Genomic DNA, 22,220 nt, shown 5'->3' with positions numbered 1-22,220 from the left:
GTATCTTATTAAGCCTCATGTGCTAGATCGTGATTTCCATTTTTTAAACCAATGAAGAATCAGTGTTGTAATTCAAGGCATGCATATGTGATGATGATAATAATAATTTATTTATACCCCGCCCATCTGGTTGGGTTTCCTCAGCCACTCTTGGGGGGCTTACAACATACCTGAAAACATAATACTGTAATAACATCAGTCCGTAAAAACTTCTCTAAACAGTGCTGCCTTCAGATGTGGAAGTAAATCCCACTTCTGAGAAAATGTGGTTGGAGCTGGACTTCCAGTTCAAAAGATATGTACTTAGACACAATCCCCATTGATTTCAATGGGAAATGTAACAATCTCAGGGTTACTGACCTGAGACCATTTTTGTTATGTCTGAGTTGAGATTTGAATGCAAAGATTTAAGTCCTGATGCTCTGTTGGCTGGCCCATCATGATCGCTAACAATGTTTTCCAGCAGCCTGATCATAGTAAATTATAGTAGGTTTTTAAGATAACAGATGAGATTCAACACAACATGAATGGATGTCTGTTGTGATCACATACAGTAATGGGACCTTGCTCCCCTGCAGTCCCCGTTCCCAAAATGATTACTCCAGAGGGTTGAGGGATCTTCTGGAGATGATACTTCCCTAGGCTGGAGGAGAGAGAAGCCAAAAGTCCTGTTGCACAAGTGGGTTTTTGCTCAACAAGACACATTTGGTTGTCACCAAGCTGAGAACTGATTAAAACAAATTCTTCTGAAAGGATTGTGTGCAATAGCCAGCTTGTGCTCTCTGAACATCCTGGTTGTTCAACAAATTTTAGCTGTGGAGTCTTATACAGTGGCATCCTTCAGCAAAGTGCATTGTACTTGTTCCTAAACCGACTAGTACCAAGTTCCATTGAATTCAGTGGGGCATATTTTTGAGTAAACGTGTATAGGATTGTACTGGAAATTTCACAGGCTGCCAAATATTTTAGAACAAAGATAATCTAAATCCACCATAAAGCTTTGTCTTCCACAGATTAATAACCAGTGATTCCGCCCCCCACTCCCAGTGCTACTATTTTTGTTAAAAACAACAACAGCCATAATCTTCCTGATCTATATTCACTAAAATTAGGTGGTGGTGATGTCACCCTATGTAAAGAATTGCAATGAAATAAATGGAAGAGCAGCAAGTGTTCTGAAATGTTGGACTATGTCATAGCAATCTTATTTGGGGGGGGGGGCATTCAAGGCATAGAAACTACCCTATCCAAGCCCTTTTGGGCTTGCACCAGTCAGGGCAGAGACTGTGGGGTGGCAGATTTCCCCCAAGCAATTTTTGTGTGTTTCCTCTTTTATTTTCCGCCCATTGGTTCCTATGGGAGGGAAATTCCCTATGCCAGTATCAGGACTGGATTCATTTTCTTCCTGGGTAGGATTCTCTGAATCCAAGGCCTCCCTCAGTCTGCCCCTGGCACACACATTACCTATAAATAAACATCGACCAAATTCATTTCTGTTAGCTTATCTGGAATATGGCTTGAATGTAGAAGGAATGGCTTTGAAACCAACAGTCAAAGCTGTGATAAACTTACAGTATCCATTTATGCCTGTATACTCTTGACTAATTATGAGAATTGCCAAATATGTTTCCTAAAAGCTATTTTAAAGGTTCTGTACCTGATGACTGTATAATATTTCCAACATTTAGTAAGTGGGGTTTGAAAGTGTTTACAAGCTGTTCCGGGCACTTTACGCCAGCTAATCAAAAAGTGGTTGTAACTGAGCTGTAATTTTAGAAAGCACTTGAATATATTTGGGATTGGCCTTTTCAAAGACCTACAAAAGTATTGACACTCAAGACTGGAACATGTTAGAAAAGAATATTTATTTTGAACTGTTCCCCCGCCCCTGTTGTACAGTGTTGCAGTTGATAGTTACTTGTTAACATTTTCTGGAGACAAATAAGTATGTTTGCACGCTTCTGGGCACCACAATTTCTCCAGGGAGACATGAGAATAATAATTGTGTATGACTACATGGGACAATGTAGAAGTAAAACTGCCATTGATCAATTTACCTTGGAATAAGGAAAGCAAGTTAACATTGAAAGTGCTAATTTACTCATCTGTATGTGTGGAAGGGTTTGCCTAGGGTGCTTCAAAACAAAACCAAGATGTCTATTTAATGTGAATATGATGTGAACTTAAATTGAAGAACAATCGTGTTGCATGTGAGATTTCCCCCCATTTCCGCAGGTTAAGATGCACTTCCTTTTTTAAGAAATCCAAGTCCACTAATCCTTGAACCAAATAAGAATCAAAGCAAGAAAAAGAGGGTTCTTCTTCTTTTCCTCCTTCTCCGGTTGGGCACTGAGTATAGGTCAACTATCTGCATAAGATCATTGGTGTCTACCTGCAAGTCTTAGATTGCCTTTGAATGTCATCAAGCCTTCCTGGAACTGCATAGGGCAAATGTGCTTGGTTGATTTCAGCCAGAGAAATCAACTTGCTTTCTGACCTTTGCTTAACCGTTTGCTGGCATTTGCATCCTGCACTGCAGAAGACAACTCCGGAGCTATGCTAATGTGTGCCGAGTTCCTTAAGGATTTCATCTCTTTTCATGCACCACATAATTTCACGTGCACCAAGGGTGGAGAAGCTCAGGCCTGGAAGTGAAGAGTAGCTTTCCAGGCTTTTCTATCAGGCCCTTAGGACAGTTCTCGGACCATGTCTCTTCCCCAGGTCACCCCTCCACACACAATGTCCCTGCTCCAAGCCCTCAAGTGTGTTATGCAGTGGAATGTATCCTTGGCCAGGGATAATGCCTCTTGCTTGCTTGGATGAAGAACTGTGTGCTAGAGAGAGAGAGAGAGAGAGAGAGAGAGAGAGAGAGAGAGAGAGAGAAGGGTGGGAAGGGGAAGCGGACTTTTGTGTTGTTGTTGGAATGCAACCTATTGTACAAAGGTAAAAGTTGTATCAGTTGCTCCATCCACTTTTTTGCCTCTGCCTACACTGGCATGTAAGGGCCGTGGGTGGCGCTGTGGGTTAAACCACAGAGCCTAGGACTTGCCGATCACAAGGTCGGCGGTTCGAATCGCCGCGACGGGGTGAGCTCCCGTTTCTCAGTTCCTACTCCTGCCAACCTAGCAGTTCGAAAGCACATCAAAGTGCAAGTAGATAAATAGGTACCGCTCCTGCAGGAAGGTAAATTGTATTTCTATGCACTGATCTGGTTTGCCAGAAGCGGCTTAGTCATGCTGGCCACATGACCCGGAAGCTGTATGCCAGCTCCCTCGTCCAATAAAGTGAGATGAGCGCCACAACCCCAGAGCGGTCACGACTGGACCTAATGGTCAGGGGTCCCTTTACCTTTACCTTACACTGGCATGTAGCCCATCAGGTAACATGGCCATGATAATGATGGATTTTTCTCAAATTACACCTGTCCCCTACATATGTCAGCATCATACACTTGATTTGCTAAACAGGAGGACCATGCATCTTTGCGTAAACAAATTCCTAACCTCCACAGGGTTTAAGGGCAATTTGGATGGTCTGCCCCCAAGGTCTGAATCTTTCCCCCAGAAACTCGGGGGGTATTTCTTGCCCTTAATGGTGGCCCTGTCCAAACCCAGTTGATCTCTGGAATAGGAGGATGACCTGGGTGGGTCACATAATTTATCAAGTGCTTTCTTGATACATCAGGAAGAACTTTCTGAAAAGTAATAGTTTTTTAAGCAGAAGTGTTGAATCACAAAAGTGCCATTTGTGATGGATGTTTTAGCTGAGATTCCTGCATTGATTCTATGAGTCTTCTACTGGTTTTCTGAGGAGCTTCGAGTGATGGAACAGCAGGGATGGTGGTTAGAATGCAGGGCAGAAACTCAGACTTAAGCTGACTGAACATGGACCAGACTCTAGTCTGTAGCAGCAATTGCAAAGGAAGCTGACTTCTCCATCACCATTGCATCTGCCCAGTGTCACTCTGTAGAGCTGATCCAAGTGTTGAAGTGCCCATTTCGTATTGCTCTCAGTAGTGTTTATGGAGGGTGGGCAGAGTGAGAGAGCAGAAGAGCCTTGCTAGCCTGCTGTGACCAATTTGCATACCATTATTGGATATAGTCATTCATAAAATCACTCCAGCATGAACTCCATATTAACTACTGACATTGTTTTGGATGTCTGCATACACAATAGGAGTAAAGAGGGAAAATGTAAGCGGCAAAATTGGCCAACCACCCGAGGTGTGTATATGAAGTGTCATTGTCCAGGATAGAACAAAATGTCAGATCAATCTCCCAGGTAAACCAGTCCAATCATCCTGATAATTCTCACTCTAGGTCTTGGCTTGGTAGGTCATTAACCCCACTACCTGCAACATTTTGCTTCCTTTTACACCAATGCCTATGCAAACATCCAGAACAAAATTGATTGTGGAATAACACATAGGTTCAAGTTAAACGATTAAGAAATTGTGATAAAATAAATTGTCCGCTGTTCCCTGCCTGCCTTGCCAATGATACCTTTGCTGTTTATAACCTCCATTTCTTGCTCTTTCGCAACATGACCCATTGCACGTCTGCTCAGAAGAAAGCCCTACGTGGTGCTCAGGGGAGCTTTGTGTCAGGTAAGTGTGCATAGGATGGCAGCCTCTCCCTAGATCACTGCAATTGTCTTCCTTGTCTCTCCCTGTTTATTGGATAGCTAGGGAAATCCACATACCATGTCTATTTTTATTCACTTTCTGGAACTGCTCTCTAGCACAGATTTGTCACCCTGGATTTTGGACTGGAGGAGCAACTATTTGCATATGGAGAGTCAATGACAGGCAACCGATGATGGGCAGATTGTACTTGCCCTTAAACATTTTGTTTTCTGTCATTCTTAATTTTGCATGTGAAAATCATGTGTCAGTACTCCAAAATCAAGCAAAACAGATGCAATGCACTGATCTGCACAGCAAACGAAAACACTGGATTAGTTTCAAAGTCAAGTTATTTGTCACCGAGCTATACTTATGTTAGGAGCATACAGAAGTGAGATTTCTACCTGTAGTATCCCTTCAGAGGTCTGTTTTGAAAAGTAAATGGATTGTGAATCTTAATGTAATGTTTTGTGTGCCTGTTTCTTGACAGGTATTTCTCTATGGAGGATAAAATTTAGATCACAATTGGCCCCTTCAGGGAGGCTTTCAATTTAAACATCTATGTAAGTCAGGTATGTAAGCCTCATAGATTATACTTTCACTAGTATTCACCTTCCAGGGGAAAAAATGACTGTTATACAAAGCTGATATTAATGAAGCTGAATGCAACACTTTAATCAAGAATGGGGAGAAACCAATGTATTAAAAGCAGATACATATTTTGAACAGATTTTATCATTATGTAGAAAATGAACATGGAAAGAAGTATGGGTTTTATAGAAAGCTCTCTGGTGACACAGTGAGGCCACTGTAGTGTATTACCTCAGTGCATCTATTTGTCTAGTTTGCTGCTAAATACACTGCCACAGAGAGAATATGTTTATTACATGAGTATAAAAGAAATGTTTCAAAATAGTCACTGGGGTGGGGAACCCCAAACACTATATTAAGCCAGTTCAGAAAGTCTTGGTAGGCTTTATCCATAAATTCTGTTCTTAGTGGGCCGGATCATCAGTCTGGATAGCTCATTTGGTTAGAGCTTGGGGTTGATAACACCAAGGTTGCTGGTTCGATCCCCACATGGGACAGCTGCATATTCCTGCATTGCAGGGGGTTGGACTAGATGATTCTCAGGGTCACGTTCAACTCTACAATTCAGTGATCCAGCAGGTTTATTTGCAATATAGGCTGGTGAAGCAGCAATATGTGTCTCCACAACTCCTTAAGTTGGTTCTCTCCTCACCCAATCAGCAGTGGAAGCTGGCTGAATGACTGCATGAGCAGGCTGGAAGCTTCCCAGTGAGTTTGTGAGTGCAAATTTATTTGCACTCAAGATTTCCCAGGTCTAAATTGACCGTTAAATTGAACATTATCTCCGTTGGGCTATGCTGTTTGTGTATTCACCAAAGACGAGTTTTGGTCTTTCTGTTCCATATGAACCTCACAGAGGTTTCAACACGGAGGTGCTTTGTGCAGAAGCAGTACCATGCAAGGGCTCTGATCCCTTGCACTCCAGTGCTGGTACTGTAAGGGATATGCTACTACTTAAATGTGTGGTCCTTGTGAATGTGCACGGGAGAAGGTCAAGAACATTTAGATGTTGCAATGTGAGGCATGCTGCTGTAAATCGATGGGTGCAATTTTGAAGCAACATGATGATTTCTTGATGCAATAGAACAAACAGTTTTAGGCAGAGTAACAAAAGAAAAACAAGTGATGCCTGTAATTAGAAATAAGGTCATGAATCAGCCGACAATTCAGTATGAAATTAGTACTATATAGTACATAAAGTTCCAGGCAACCTCCTAAAAGAAGTATGTGTGACTGCTTGCTTATATATATTTAAATCTCCCTGGCAGAGCAAGAGGTTCCCCCCCTTTTGTACTCATTATAATTTTTCTGTAATTCTTTTCAGATGGCTGAATTAATTTTACTGATTCAGCAAGAGTTGCTCTTTGAAAAATGGTATATGATCACTCAGCACCCAGCAGACCTTTTCAGCAGGAAACACCTTTGAGCTGAGCCATGAAACTCTTTCTGCTTAGATATTCATGTGTGTCATGTAAAAGCCAGCCAGCAAACTAGCTCATAAGTTCAGGGTGATAATGTTGTTTTCCTCCTCTGAAACCCCGGTCCTAATTCATTTGTCAAAGTACATCTAGGAAACTAATCTGGCATATGTATAACAAACTGATCCACCTGGATGGCTGTTTACCATATGGTATTGCTAGTTCTGGCCTTGACATTTTTATTTTTAGGTTTTCTAGGAAAACCTTTTGATTCTGACCTTTCAAACAATGCAAGGAACCAAGTATGTCTGAACTTGCCACATATTTCAGCATAATGTAATGTAGATTTTTAAAAACTTAAATAAATCATTTGCTCACTATTGACTATTCAGTGCTTTGCTAAAGTGCACTCATTTACACACACACACACACACACACACACACACACACACACACACACCTTTCCCTAGGTTTGGAATGTTAGGCAGATGGATGCCAATATAACCACAATGTTGTATGTAACAGGATGAATGGGATTTTTTTAGTCAAAATGGCATACCTGAAACCTGTAGCTGGTCCTTGTCAAATAAACATAAGGAAAATGTGTTTTCCACCTATTACACTCTTTAAAGTTGTATTGAATGAATAAACAAATGCAGTCATACCTTGGTTGTTGAATGGCTTGGCTCCTGAACAAACTGGCTCCCGAACGCCGCAAACATGGAAGTGAGTATTCTGGTTTGCAAACGTTTTTTGGAAGCCGAACATCCAACATGGCCTCTGTGGCTTCCAGTTGAGTGCAGGAAGCTCCTGCAGCCAATTGGAAGCTGCTCCTTGGTTTTCAAACGGTTCCGGGAGTTGAATGAACTCCCGGAACAGATTACGTTTGACAACCATGATACCTCTGTACAGGCAACACCCCATTTATGCAAGGTTTATGTTTCAAAGCACCATGCGTTTAAGTGAAATTGTGTATATTTGAAACACCATTGAAAAAGCCTGCAAACACCCCATTCTGTCCCTGCCCCACTCCTTTTTGTGACATTTTGGGGTCACTTCTGGGTTCAGTGTGATGCGCATTTGCACGGTTCCACACTTATTGAACATACATAAATGGGGGGTTTCCTGTACACAGGTAAATAAGATATATAAATAAACAATACAAAAATAAGAGGCGGAATACTTTTCAACTGCTATCATATTATCTGCCTCCTCAGAAATCCCAATATGTTCTATGGGGTTTACTCCCAAGGAAGTTTGTGTAAACAACTGCAGATCTAGCTCCTTAAAAAAAACAAAAACCCAAAATATGACTATGCTATCCCAATGTCCACTTAGAATAAGTAATCATTATATATAAGTATGTATCTCTAGGTCATTTGAGAAAATTAACAATGCCTAGTTGATGCTGGCGTGACAGGGTCTTTTCAGTGGTGGTTCCCCTGTTGTAGAATGCCCCCCCCCCCGTGAGGTTTGTCTGTCTCCATCATTATTAGCTTTCGGGAGGAGTTTGAAAACGTTCCAAGCATTTGGTGGTTAAAGAATACTATTTGTAGCAACCCTGAGATCACTGGGTGAAGTTTTTTTTTTAATTGTAACTGTTTTTAAAATGTTTTTAAGTGCTCAGGATGCTTTAAAAAAAAATATTGTGGATGGGTTTGCTGCCCTGGGCTCCTTCTAGTTTTTTATAGCACTGACCACAAACTATTAGCTGAGTAGAAGTGAAACAGTTGGAGTGGAAAAATTTGCAGAAACTGTGTTAAGTTTCCTTTTTACACACTTTCATTGTTTTCTTTTAAAAATGTGATGGGTTGTAACCAAATATTATGTTTGCACCTCAGGGTTTCTATCCCCCCCTCTTCCTCCCGCAGCCTCCTTCTCTAAATATAAAGTTACCTTACAGTATTTTGTGCTGCTTTTTTTGTTCACATTTTACAAAGCTCTGATGAGTGGATGAACTAGGTCTTATTTTTTTGCTCTTTGAGCCATCAAGTTCATGATATACAGTTCGCTTCTAGTTTCACTAAAATTATAATCCGTTTTTCTTTTGAATAGATCAAAAGGGCAAGAGATAAATTTTGCAATTGCACCCTTCAAGTGATGCCAAAGTTCATCTTCTTGCTGTACTAACTTACTTGTTATCATACAATTAAACAGAGGACCTGATTTTTTAAAAATTGCAATGAAATCTCCAAAGCTTTCTTGCTTTGGTTTAAAAGAATCTTTGATCATGCTTTTTTAACAGATTTCCAAATGCAATATATTTTGCAGGTGGGTGGGGAACACATTCAGGTCAAACTCAGGCTGTAATTTCTGTCTTTGATGGTGGAATGTGAATTTTTGGTAACAATGAAAGCTGATCAGTGCAGATCATGTGCTTGCTCCAGATGTATCAGATATTTCATGGTGACCATTTCCATCTAGGGTCAGGTGTTTGCATTTGTACTTATTATGTCTATACATGCCTTCTTTTCCAACAAGGATCTCACATTGGATCACAACTTGGACTTCCACCCAAAGGGTAATTGACTTGGTCATAAGGCTGTGGTGAAGAGTCAGGCAGTGCCTTTTTTGATGGAGCATCTTAATTGCCCTGACCTACTATATTGGGAGGGACGCGGGTGGCGCTGTGGGTAAAACCTCAGTGCCTAGGACTTGCCAATCGTATGGCCGGCAGTTCGAATCCCTGCGGCGGGGTGAGCTCCCGCCGTTCGGTCCCAGCTCCTGCCCACCTAGCAGTTCGAAAGCACCCTTAAGTGCAAGTAGATAAATAGGTACCGCTTTATAGCGGGAAGGTAAACGGTGTTTCCGTGTGCTGCGCTGGTGCCGGCTCGCCAGAGCAGCTTCGTCACGCTGGCCACGTGACCTGGAAGTGTCCTCGGACAGCGCTGGCTCCCGGCCTCTTAAGCAAGATGAGCACGCAACCCCAGAGTCGGTCACGACTGGCCCGTACGGGCAGGGGTACCTTTACCTTTTTACTATATTGGGTTGTTTTTTTTGTATCTGGAATTGAAAATCCTCCATGAGATTTCTGGCATTTTGCTTCACAAGCATTCTCTTAGGTACCTGCTATTGGCCTTTAATGTGTTTCCTTGTGTTAGTTGCTGTAATCTGAGGTTTTGGAGAGGTGTTTGTGTGAGAGAAGAAAGGGTGAGGTACACCTTGCTATAGAGGATAAAGTGTTTGTGCACCCTGCATCCAAAGGATAGAATCCTGCCATAGGGTGGTTTCCAAGCAACCTTTAATGTCTTACGAAGAATTTCATTTATACAGATGGCATTTATCTTTCAACCAAAGTGTGCAAACCTTTTATTTGCATTTGCAAAAGCTTTTGAGGATTTTTTGTGCATGGATGCATGATGCTACCATTACTAGTCCATCACTAGACCACTAGTCTTAACCACTGAGCTTCTTGGGCTTGCTGATTGGAAGGTTGGCGGTTCGTATCCCCACAACGGGGTGAGCTCCCGTTGCTCTGTCCCAGCTCCTGCCAAGCTAGCAGTTCGAAAGCATATCAGCACAAGTAAATAGGTACCACTGTGATAGGAAGGTAAATGGTGTTTCTGTACGCTCTGGTTTCCATCACGGTGTTCCGTTGCACCAGAAGTGGTTTAGTCATGCTGGCCACATGACCCAGAAAGCTGTCTGTGGACAAACGCCGGCTCCCTCGGCCTGAAAGCGAGATGAGTGCTGCAACCCCATAGTCGGCTTTTACTGGACATAACCATCCAAGGGTGCTTTACTTTTCCCTTATTACCTATATCAACCTTTCCCAATCTGGTTCCATCCAGATGTTCTAGACTACAAATGCCATAATCCATGACCCTTGGCCATGTTGGCTGGGGGGTGATGGGAGCTGTAGTCTGGAGGGCATTAGAGCAAGGAAGACTGACAGAGATCTTGAGTCATGTCAGACATAACTTTGTAATGTTTATCATTGTGTTTGCAGTCTGATCTTCCCATCCCACATCCTTCCACTCCTTCTCCTGCTTTGGGTCAGTTCAGCTCTGCTGACTGGGCTCACTGGAGCAGCGTTTTTAAGATTGCTTCCATTTCCCCTTTAGCACTTTGATGTCCAGATGAAGCACGGGTCATTTTAACTCCTTGCCCCTTTCCCCCATCCCCATGGCTTTACTTCCGTGAGTAAAACTGTGGCACCAAGATCACTTGCAAATACTGTAAGCAGCTGTATATGTGTGTTCATTCCTTCATGCTGTTAATAAAGGAATGTGGTTTCTTTTCTTCTTCTTTTCTTAAAACTGGAAAAGTTAATAGTTCAAACTGGAGCTTCATTGTTGTGCAAAAGAGTTTCAATCAACAGATCCTTGATGGCATTTGTTTGGAAAGTTATCATAACTTAAATCAGTCTACATTCCTGTGCGCTTAACACAAATATTCTTCTTTTAAAAGGCCTCCTTTCTAAATCTCAAACTTTGAACAGATTCCAAAGTATGTTGCATTCCCCCCCCCTTTTTCTCTGAGAAGCCCACATTTTCCTTGAAATGACAGAGACCAAAGATGATTGCAGCACAATCGTTTCAGGTAAACTACACACTTTTTAAAAAAAAGAAAAAGAAAATGGCTGCTTTTATTAAGTAGCCAAAATGCATTATCTGTAGAATGGTTCACACAATACTTTAATGCCCATGTGATAAGACTTCCAAAAACCTTTAGATCTGCACTCACATACTTATTTAAGAACGTGTAATTTATCTAGCAAATACGTTATCAAGATAGCTTAGATACCATAAAATAACTGAGGCTGCAATCCTAATCCCTAACTGGCAGGATCAGGGCTCGATGGAGCGCCAAAGTGTTGCATCAGTGGTACCCCTCCCTTCATGCCAGCTTTGTAGGAAGGGAAGGAAAATGCTCCTCTGGGGACCTATTCCTGTCCCATGAGAGCAGCCTGGCCTGGCCTGGCCCCATCCCCACCCCCAAATATCATGTTTCAGGAGTTTTTGCTGGCTACTGCAAGTGGGTTTACTGGTGACAGTAGCTTCTGCCCACCATTTAGGTGGGTGCATTGGGATGCTGTTTGCTGGCAGGGCTTCCTTTAAAAGACCCCTGCACAGTGGCAGTCAGGGACACGGGTGGCGCTGTGGGTTAAACCACTGAGCCTAGGGCTTGCCGATCAGAAGGTTGGTGGTTTGATGGGGTGAGCTCCTGTTGCTCAGTCCCTGCTCCTGCCAATCTAGCAGTTTGAAAGCACGTCAAAGTGCAAGTAGCTAAACAGGTACCGCTCCGGCGGAAAGGTAAACGACGTTTCCATGCTTTGGTTCGCCAGAAGCGGCTTAGTCATGCTGGCCACATGACCCAGTAGCTGTCTGTGGACAAACGCTGGCTCCCTTGGCCTATAGAGCGAGATGAGCGTGCAACCCCAGAGTCAGTCACGACTGGACCTAATGGTCAGGGGTCCCTTTACCTTTACAGTGGCAATCAACCACATGTCAAAGCCCTATCCATACACCTATGTGAACATGTGTGGGTTTAAAGTAGGGAAGAGATGCCAATGTCTGCACACACACACACACACACACACACACACACACACACGTTCCATTTCTGCTCTTAATATATTGAACACAAATGTTTGAAAGGAGATTCTAACCACAAATGTGCTTGGAAGCCTCCCGACAACCAAGCGCCTTCTGATATCAGGGTTTCCAAAGCACAACGCTCAACAGTAGAGCACATGTTTTCCCTGCGGAAGGTCCCATATCAAATTGCTGTCATCTCCAGGTAGGACCAAGAGAGAAATCTTGGAGAGACCCTGCCAATCAGCACAGACAATATTGAGCTAGATGGAACCAAAGTCTGACCCCGGTAGAAGGCACTGAAGATGGGCATGTGCTGGGATACAGTGGGTGGGCCTTGCTTGCACAGCCTTGCTCCTTTTCCACACACATTTGCCCCAGATATACGCCTGTAAGATCATAAGATGCCATTACAGACATGACATGTTGCTGGATGTTTGGCATCCGCTTCTCGGCTGCTCTTCTGAGAATACTAGTTCACAGGACAAGTGATTTACAGAACAATTTTATATGTATTTGGAAGTGAGCTGCATTCAGTTCAATGTGGCTTGCTACCAGGTAAGCCTGGATAGGACTGCAGCCTCAAGAATGGAAGACTTTCACCTGAAGGAAACAAAGAGACAGTCTGGCTGCCGAAACAGGGTAGGGCTGAAGCGAATTCCATTCATGGGAACTTCCCAGGTATCACTGGTTTGAAATGATAAAAACCCTTTCATCTTTAACTAGTAATCCTCACCAGACTAAAAGGAAGCTTCAAAGATGTAAGTGTTAAGGATTTTCTGGATGCCAGACACCAGTACTGGACGGTTCAGATTTTTTGAATTTTTGTGAATGAATCTTTGCCGGAACACTTACAAAAGAAGTAGAAGCATACTTTCCAGATTTGCTGGTGGCCACTGCAAAAATTAAGTTTCCACCTGTGATGAGCTCATTAGCTTGTGCTGTTTATTCTTTACCCCAGTTCTATCCATTTTCTATCGTTGTTGGTAATTAAGATAAATAAAAGCTGTGGGTTTTGTAGCCCAGATTATATTTGTTCTCCCCCAAAGCATCACATTATTGAGCCTATATACAGTTTTCTGTAGCTGGGAAATGCCCAAGTCTAAAACAACTATAATATTGATATCTTGGGTGACTTGCTACAGAAATGGTAAGAAGTTTGCCACAGATTGTTAAGAATAATAACAGTGCAATCCTATGGATATCTGCTCAGAAGCATGGGATTTTCTATTAGGTAAGTGTGTATATAGGACTACAACTTAAATACAGTAATATGTTGTCTCCATTTAGAATTAAATACTATAATGCAACAATAGAACCATAGACTTGCAGAGTTGGAAGGGACGCTGAGTTGTTGGCACAAAATGGTTATCAGGCAGAAGGTCCTTTTTCCTAATTATTGGTTATACCTGAAAGTCTTCCTGAAACCAAATGAAACAGACATCATTAAACTGCTTCTCAAGCTGAATGAATTCATTTTGCATTATGCATACTGGGCCATTTTCCCATGAAAATTACAAAGCACTCAGCATCTTTATAACAATGCAGTGATTAGCAGAAACCAACATGGATTTGTCAAGAAGAAACCCTGCCCAAGAAAAATCTATTTGTTAATTGGGTTACTAGCTTAGTAGATTGCAGAAATGCTGTGGATGTGATTTATCATTTCAGCAAAGCATTTGACAATGTGCCCCATGATATTTTGGTTAGCAAACCGTTTAAATTGTATACTAGATGATACTGCTGTCAGGTGGAGTCACAGCTGTTTGGAAAACTGTAGTAAAACAGTGCTGACAAAGGTCTTCATTTAACTAGAGTGAGGATTCAAGTGGGATATCATAAGCTCTGTCGTGGGCACAGTGCTCTTGAACATTCTTATCACCGACTTAAGGTAAAGGTAAAGGTACCCCTGCCCGTACGGGCCAGTCTTGACAGACTCTAGGGTTGTGCGCCCATCTCACTTAAGAGGCCGGGGGCCAGCGCTGTCCGGAGACACTTCCGGGTCACGTGGCTAGCGTGACGAAGCTGCTCTGGTGAGTCGGCACCAGCGCAGCACACGGAAACGCCGTTTACCTTCCCGCTAGAAAGCGGTACCTATTTATCTACTTGCACTTAGGAGTGCTTTTGAACTGCTAGGTGGGCAGGAGCTGGGACCGAAAGACGGGTGCGCACCCCGCCGCGGGGATTCGAAGCGCCAACCATGCGATCGGCAAGCCCTAGGCGCTGAGGTTTTACCCACAGCGCCACCCGCGTCACCGACTTAGGGGCTGGGAAAAACATACCCTTCCCCAGTCAAAAAACTAATCTTAAATTACAAATGTGAAGAATAAAACCACAATTACAGATTTTTTCTTATAACTCGGGCTCTGCAATTTGTCTTACTGGATTTTAATGGTGAGCTTTGTCTTGATTTATTTTGTTATTGTGAAGTTCTCAGCCATTTGGGGATTTTCTTCGTAAGCCTAAAGTTGGAATCGAAATGGCAAAGCCCTCAAAAATAAAATAAATACATAATAGATAAAACTGTGGGGAAAGCGAGGAAGTGGGAGCCATACATTCCCTTCCATTAACCACCCTTCCTACTTACTCATGTAACACTTGCTGACAGGAGTCAGCTCTTTCCTACCAAATCAACAACTGTCCCACTTCAACTTCAAATCCCAGGTGATAGGTTAATTTTGTTATCTGTAAATATCAAGTGACACAGAGTAATACACTCACTTCAGCAAATAGTTTTGGTTTACAGACTCCTACTCAGTATTTCAGCCCCCTTTCCCAAATTAAGGCACTTCCTCTTCGGCTTTAGTGGCTGGCTGACCTTTTGAAGATTTGTTTTGCTGCTTTCCCCCCTTTATTACCAGCCTCTTTTATTTGGGTCTGTAAATCAGTAGTGCTCAAGAACAGTGCATTTTTCTAGACTACCTGCTGGGAAAGAGAGAGGAGAGCAAACCTACTTCAGAGCGAGCTGTTGAATTAGTAAAGATTTTATTGGAAATATTCATGAGACCTTTTTTTTAAAAAAAGGAAAATCATATAACCTGCTTGTTCTATCTTGACTAGGCAAAATGTCTGAAGACATCTTGATCTGCTCATTTTATTAAATGCATTTTAATATGCGTCCTTCAAATGTGCGCAGTGGTACGTATCCAATTGTATAACAGACCATTCCATTAATATAAATGACCTGATAGTTCATGAATAGAGGAACAGATCCGCATGGGCAAACAAATGAACAGGGCAGCTGATGAAAATGGGGAGCTTCTAAAGGGCATTGGAGTTTGCATGCTCTTAAGAAATCACTGGATTGGGGGGTGGGGAAAGATGATGTTTAAACATACTAATTCTTGTCAACGCTCACGATAGTTAAATTTTCTAGGACTGGATCCAGACATAGTCATATTTACACAATACCCATTGAAATCAGTCAAATTCAGGTTAGGGAGCAATCCTAACTCCTGTCTGCAGGGAGATGTGGCTGAACAGAGCTGTAGTGTCACCTCCAGGGCAAATTATGATAGTGAGTGGCTTTATCCTGCTCCTTCCTTTGTGGCACCAGTTCTAGACTGATGTTGCATGGAAGCACAAATCTCGACTACTGATAGTAGCTGGACCACTTAGCATGCAGTGAATCCTTAGCTAGTCTAGCTCTATGCTATCCCATGTGTCCCAGTAATGCCCTGTTTCAGTATTTTCACAACCAGGTATATGGCCATTGGTAGCTTCCACCAGCTGTCCTTTCAGTATGGGCACAGCAGGGACCTCCACGGAAGATGCCTCTGCCACATCCAAAACCCCTTCCAGGATAAGTGAAAAAGGAGTTGGATAATTAAAACCATGTGCAGTGATTATATATGCAGCCTAAGTTCATAGTGCTTCATCTGTCTTTCTATTCATTGGGTGTCTTTCCAGCGAAGGATTAAAACTGCATCCTCACAGCTCAGTTCTGTCCATGTTTCCTCCCAAGTCTTGTTGTGCAACTGGTCTTCCTGTCAAGACTGAGGCCTTAGCTATTGGGAACAAGCTTTCACTCTTGCATTAATTGAATTTTTGTGTCACTGAATTTCATTGTGACACTTCCAAACACAGAAAAATTCACAGTGCCAGGGTGTGCCCTAGTTATGCATTCCCAGACAAGATTTCCAGGTGTGCAGGGGCAATGAGGGTCACTTCACGGAGCACATTTAACTCACACAGGTAAGTGAACAAGCTCTAGGAAGAAAGGGCATTTAGAAGACAAGCCAGAGGTACTCTGTCAGAATACTGAAGACGACAGGCTGGGGGATGAGAAACTCTTGAAGAATTTACAGAAGTGGAAAAGTAAGAGAATTCAGCAGGAAAAAAGAAGCCGCAGTCTTCCACAGGAAACCATATAGCGGAACGAGTGAGAAAAGTATTGGAGAAGCAAAACCATGCCAAGTAAGAATGCAGAAATCATGATTAAAGCTCCACATTTTGTTCATTTAGGGACTTGTGTCCTGTCTAGTATCAGGATAATGGTTATTGCCATCATTTCACCTGTCAAATGGACACAATATCTTCAGTATGGCACTTATTAGAAACTTACTAGTGCACCTGTAGTGCTGCAACAGGTTTTTATTCCACAAACTTACTCTTCAACCTGGTACCTGCCCTGTACCCAGCGGTGGAGCATATACCCGTGCTGCCCAGGGTGGGGCTCACTCCCGAGGGGAGTGGGGAACGGAGAGTGCCCTCCTAGGTGTGGCATAGCTGCTCGGGTGCACAGAGCAGTGCGCGCGCCCTGCAGCCGGGGGTGGAGTAGAGGGCTCGTGGTAGGCTTGGGAGTCACAGGAGGGCAGTGCGCCAAATGTCACCCCCCTCAGCAAAGACACCCGGGGCAGACCCCCCCACCCCTTCCTTTGCCACTGCCTGTACCTTCAGGGAAAGGGGCGGACTACAAATAAAAACAAAAACAGCCTCCCATCATAATGCACTTTGAGAGAGAGCTGGGATTCCGAAGAGAATACCTTCAAAATAGCTCAATTCTATGTATATTGACTTGGATGTAAGTCTTAACCTAGCTCTGGCAGCAGAGTTGCTTTTGAATGCCTGCAGCCTCCACACACCATGGCACCTAAGCTGCTGCTGACTTAAGGCCATGTGGGTGTGAGATGGAAAGGTGGAGATTTGGAGAGGACTACTGAAAAAAGGAGAGAAGCAAATCCAATAGGATATGGCAGGGAGGTTGGTGAGCAGGGGGGCAGAGCTCCTCATCCCCCCCCCCTCTCCACTCATACAAGTGGACCTGTAATAAAACATGATAGTATATCTTCATCTCCTAGTGGGTGTGTTTAAGGTTTCTGCCATGCAGCCATACCCTGCTCTAGGATACTCCATTGCATCGCCTTGCTTTTCCCTTTTCCTCAGCTAACACAAACTCCACAGTTACTTTGCTCCATGCTCATGGAACTAATTTTGTGCATGTGCATTTCTTGACTCCCTTTGTTTTATATTGTTCAAAATATTTCCTTCTGTCCTCCTGTATAACTTAGGGTTCTGTCAAGCACACCAATATGCCCCTCTTTTCTCTCAGTCGCCAGAGCTGTTGGCATCTGCTGTCTGAGGGGGTAGACAGGGAGCCAAATAGGGAGCAATTGCCAGCACAGGCTGAAGTGGTCATTCTGAAGTAAATATCCTACTCCTGCCTAATGCACTGTGCTTTGGGGCTGGGAAGTGAAAAAAGCAGAACCAGCAAAAAGACATGCCTCTCAGTGAGATGAGAGTCCCTTGCAGTTCAAGATGGCTTCCTGTTTCACCAATGGAATGAATTGTGGGTATGGCTGTGGCCTGTGCCAGCTCAGACAGAAATATGCCTGGAAATCTATCAAAGCGACATCTGAGAGCTTCAGGAAACGACACACCAGATTATTATTGCCAAAGATATAATCCCCCTAGTGGGTCCTTTGCATGTTTGCACCCTGGTGTAATGTTTAGAATTGGCCAACAGCAGCTGCCAGGAGCATGGAGCAGAAGCATGGAAACTCAGTGCAATGGCAACCACTTTTCTGTGGGCAAGCCATTCCAACAGTAACAGCAGGGTGTGTGCATGTGCCCAAGTCAAAGTTGCCACAGGAATGTTATTGATGGCATAACATGCAATGCAGCCCTTAGCGTGGCTTTGAAAAGTTTCCACATACATTTCTGTTGGAGTGAATATAGGCCCACAGCCATGCTGACAATGCACTCCACTGGCAGGGCTGAAAGCCATCTTGAGCTGCAAGAGTTTTCCTCTATATAGAGTGGCATGCCCCCTTTTCTGATATGACTTTTCTGACTTCTATAACCTTTGCTCAAATGATAGGCTAGCCTCCATCCCTGCATATGTTTCCCTTTTTCTTTCATACAGCTGCCCTGCAAAATAGACTTCTTAGTGTCAACACAGAGGAAACTTCTGCCTGCAAAAGGAATAATTTCAGCAGATTTTCCCTCTAAAGAGCTAAAAAACACATCTTTGCTCCATTCTGTGCATCTGTTAAAGAAGCACAAGCTTGTTTCTTACAGTAAATGGCAACCTTATTCCAGAACCCCAATATTCTATTGTTCCCCACAATGCCAGCCACTGAAAGAAATTACAGATTCTGCAAACCCTGCAATGTTTCGTTGTTAGAATGAAGAAAGTTGTGCAAATGGATGCAGAAGACCTCCAGTCTACATTTGGATATGTGTTGTGAAGAGAGAAATCTTGATGTTCCACTTACAGAAGGTGCCTTCCATGGAACAGTATAATAGTATTTTAGAACTTGAGCTGTATTTCCATTTTGTTCCCCATATTTATCAAAGGATTGTGTAGCTAATGGGTGGGGGAAATCTGAATGCTGAAACTTACATAAGCGCTCAACTGGTCCATCTAGCCGAGTACTTTTGATTGACAGTTCTCCAGATTCTCAGGCAGCTCTGCTACTCAGAACCCTTTACTAACTGGAGATAGAAAGGGCTGAACCCAGTGTTTTTTGAATGCAAAGCATGTGATCTACTACTGGGATCCACTCCTATCACTTCTCTCTTTAATGATATAAAACTCCTTTCACTAGCAGGTATGTCCTAATAGCTTTTAAAAATAGAATTACACTTTATTTAAAAGCGTACTCTCCTAAAAATAGGGCTGGATTCAACAACTGACAAATATGTGATGTGGAATGATTGAACACTTGCCCACAGCTCGTTTTGTGCATTTCTTAGCAGTGCAGGGGGGGGGGGTTGGAAATGGATTCTTATTCAAAGCTGGGAGGTTCCATTTATTTCTGCCTACCCACTGCCAGTTCAGATGTCCCAATCTTGGCATCTGTTAAGAATATACACTCAGTGTTATTTATAATTCATCATGTACAATTTAGGATACCAAGCACTGCATGAAAACAGCCGCAGATGGTAAATGGCCAGTTTTTAATGCTGCCCACTGTATATGTCTGCGCCATCTGTGCCATAGTGTGTGCCAATGAAGCTGAGAAGAATGATGCAAATTATTTCCAGGAAACAGAAAATTAATTAATTATTGCAACAGATTAAAAGGGACACTTAACAAGGACATCAAGGGCTGTGTCTACAATGCAGTGTTTAGCCATGGCTTTATGTTAAAACATGACCAGTTTGGTACGGAATGACGCTGCATTCAGTGCTTTTAAAATAATAATTATAAAAGTGCTTTGCAAATGCCAAACAGTAGTAGCAGGCCTAAACTTAAGTACTCAACTTTAGGAAGAAGCTCTCAAACTATGGCCTGTCACATCATACATTTGAAGCACTACGATACCACTTCAAACAGTCATGGCTTTCCCCAAAGAATTATGGGAGCTGTGGTAATAATCACAACCCTATATTCTTACTGGAATATATGCTTGCATCCTAAGGAACGGCTTGGATTCAGAGTAGATCTTTTGCAAACAAAGATACTCCTTCCATTTGTGTAAGGGCAGTCCATGGAAGGGTTTTTTTATTTAGCAGATTCCCCTTCTGTGCAGCCTCCTATACTGTTCAGATGATATTCAAAAGCAATTCTTCCAAAGGCAGGTAAGAGAAAAATCAGAAAAAATGCCTTCCCCACTCTTCTGTGAGTAGGAAGATTCTATGAACTCTGTTCACAATAGTCAAACTAAATGTCTCTCAAAAGCTTTCTCGTTTTGTTGCTAAAGACTGTGCTACCCTAGTCCTCTAAGCAAAATCAGACTCTTTGTAAAGAGTTTCTGCTCAAATGATCCCATTTCTTTGATCTAAAGTGCAGTTACTATGTTTGATTCAAGGCTGCATTCCATAACTCCCCCTACCACACCCAATCATTATTGTTCCATCAGCAAAGCTTCATTTCAAAAGCTTGCTATTTTTCGGATTCTAGCTCTCACAATGAGAGGCATCATCTCATCTTCTTTGCTCAAGAGATACTGATAAAGCTACTAATGCTCTAGTCTCTCAAATAAGATCACAATCTGAAGGTGTGGAAGCATTTTGAAGGAGTAAGCATTTCAAAAAGGTGCTAAGTGGGAAATTGTTACACAGGCTACTAAGCATTTGTATGTGTGCTCACTCAACCACTTTGACCTGCAGAACTGATGCATTTACAAGTGTTGCATGCTTACTCCACAGTCCATCAACCTTTCAGTGTGGCAGCACTTACACTCTGGAACACTCTGCCCATTGACATTAGGCAAGCACCTTTACGGTTTCCAGAGCCTGCTAATGGTATACAAATTCTATTAAATAAATAAAGTACTCTCAGTGCTACAGACACTTTGCACTCTTTAGAATCAGTTCCCCAAATAAAATGTTTTATTGCTAACATTCCAATCAGAATGCTAGTCTTAAACTGTAATCACCAAGCAGAAGCTGAAAAACTGGCGCTGATGTTGTTGTAGGTCAGTGTTGAGTGCACTCTCATTTCATTCTTGCCATTAAAGAAATGAAACTTTTAAGAAGATAGGTGTACTGTCAATGAGGAAGAAGGGAGCTTCATGGGCAGGTTGTACTAAAGACAGATTCAAACTTTATCTTGAACCCTCCAAAATAGAAACCTGTCCCATATATGAAAACCATAGAATCTGATTATAAAACATGTCCTGTCAACACTGCACCCTTTAAACACTATTTTTATTCTTAAATCAGTTTGCAGCAACCTGGGAAGTAAGAAAGGCCAAAAACTACATACAACTTACAAATGCTAGTAGTATAATCCAAATTTTATAGGAAGATTGTTTAAAATGACACAAGCAGCCTTACAGGGTATAATATTTTTGTGCCAAGCTTGCTTCCTACATACAGTGGACCCTCGGTTTACGTTACCTTTGGGTAACATAATTTTTGGGTTGGGAACTCGGCATACCTGGAAGTGGGTTTGCTGCTCATGCGTGCACAGAAGCGCTCTGTGAGCGTGTGCAGAAGTGGTCCTACGGTTACAAAATTTTCAGGATATGGCCAAGTCTCCAGAACAGATCCCGTTCGTAACCGGAGGTATCACTGTATTAATGTTTACTTCTCTGGTGAGTTCTCAACTGTTACCACCTAAGATGCATTTGGATGGTGGGGCAGGGGTGCAGAAAAGAGGAAGAATTGCAAGAGACCTAATGGGAAGATGGTTTGACATACAACCCTGTAGTTCTTCATTCACTAAAAGCCTGTACAACCTGAGCTACATAGCCAAACACAACCTGCCAGCCAGGGTCAACACTCTGCTGTCAGTTTTGAACTGCAAGAACAGGATTCTCAAGCACTTGACTATTATATATTGATAGAGGGAGTGGTATATTGATAGTGGCATGTTTTTCTAGTTGGTGAGTCATTCTTTGATATTCTGTATCACTGATAGTACTGAATAGAGCATTTAATTTCAAAATATCAAAAATTGTTAGTGATAACTATGCTGCTCTCCCCTTAAGATTCTCTTAGGTTACTATACCTTTTTTTACTGAATACTTGAACATAACTCTGTGGTTTAAATAGTGTGCTATAATTCCAAACATGATTTTCACAAGTAATCTCCTAGTAGTTATCCATGCAAAGTAACCTCTCAACACAACATTCATTGTTTGCCCCAACAAAGTTATA

At 42.5% G+C, this 22,220-nt stretch overlaps 1 long non-coding RNA gene across 1 annotated transcript; it reads left to right on the top strand.

The window, feature by feature from the left end:
- Positions 1-2,849: 2,849 nt before the first annotated feature.
- On the top strand, positions 2,850-13,202 carry LOC114594060 (uncharacterized). Its single transcript, XR_003705868.2, has 2 exons — positions 2,850-5,196; positions 6,540-13,202. It is a non-coding gene; the product is annotated as an uncharacterized LOC114594060 (long non-coding RNA).
- The last annotated feature ends 9,018 nt before the right edge of the window (positions 13,203-22,220 follow it).

Source organism: Podarcis muralis, chromosome 3, assembly GCF_964188315.1.
Source record: "Podarcis muralis chromosome 3, rPodMur119.hap1.1, whole genome shotgun sequence".
Taxonomy (NCBI): Eukaryota; Metazoa; Chordata; class Lepidosauria; order Squamata; family Lacertidae; genus Podarcis; species Podarcis muralis.
This window is presented reverse-complemented; position numbering and strand designations above follow the sequence as displayed.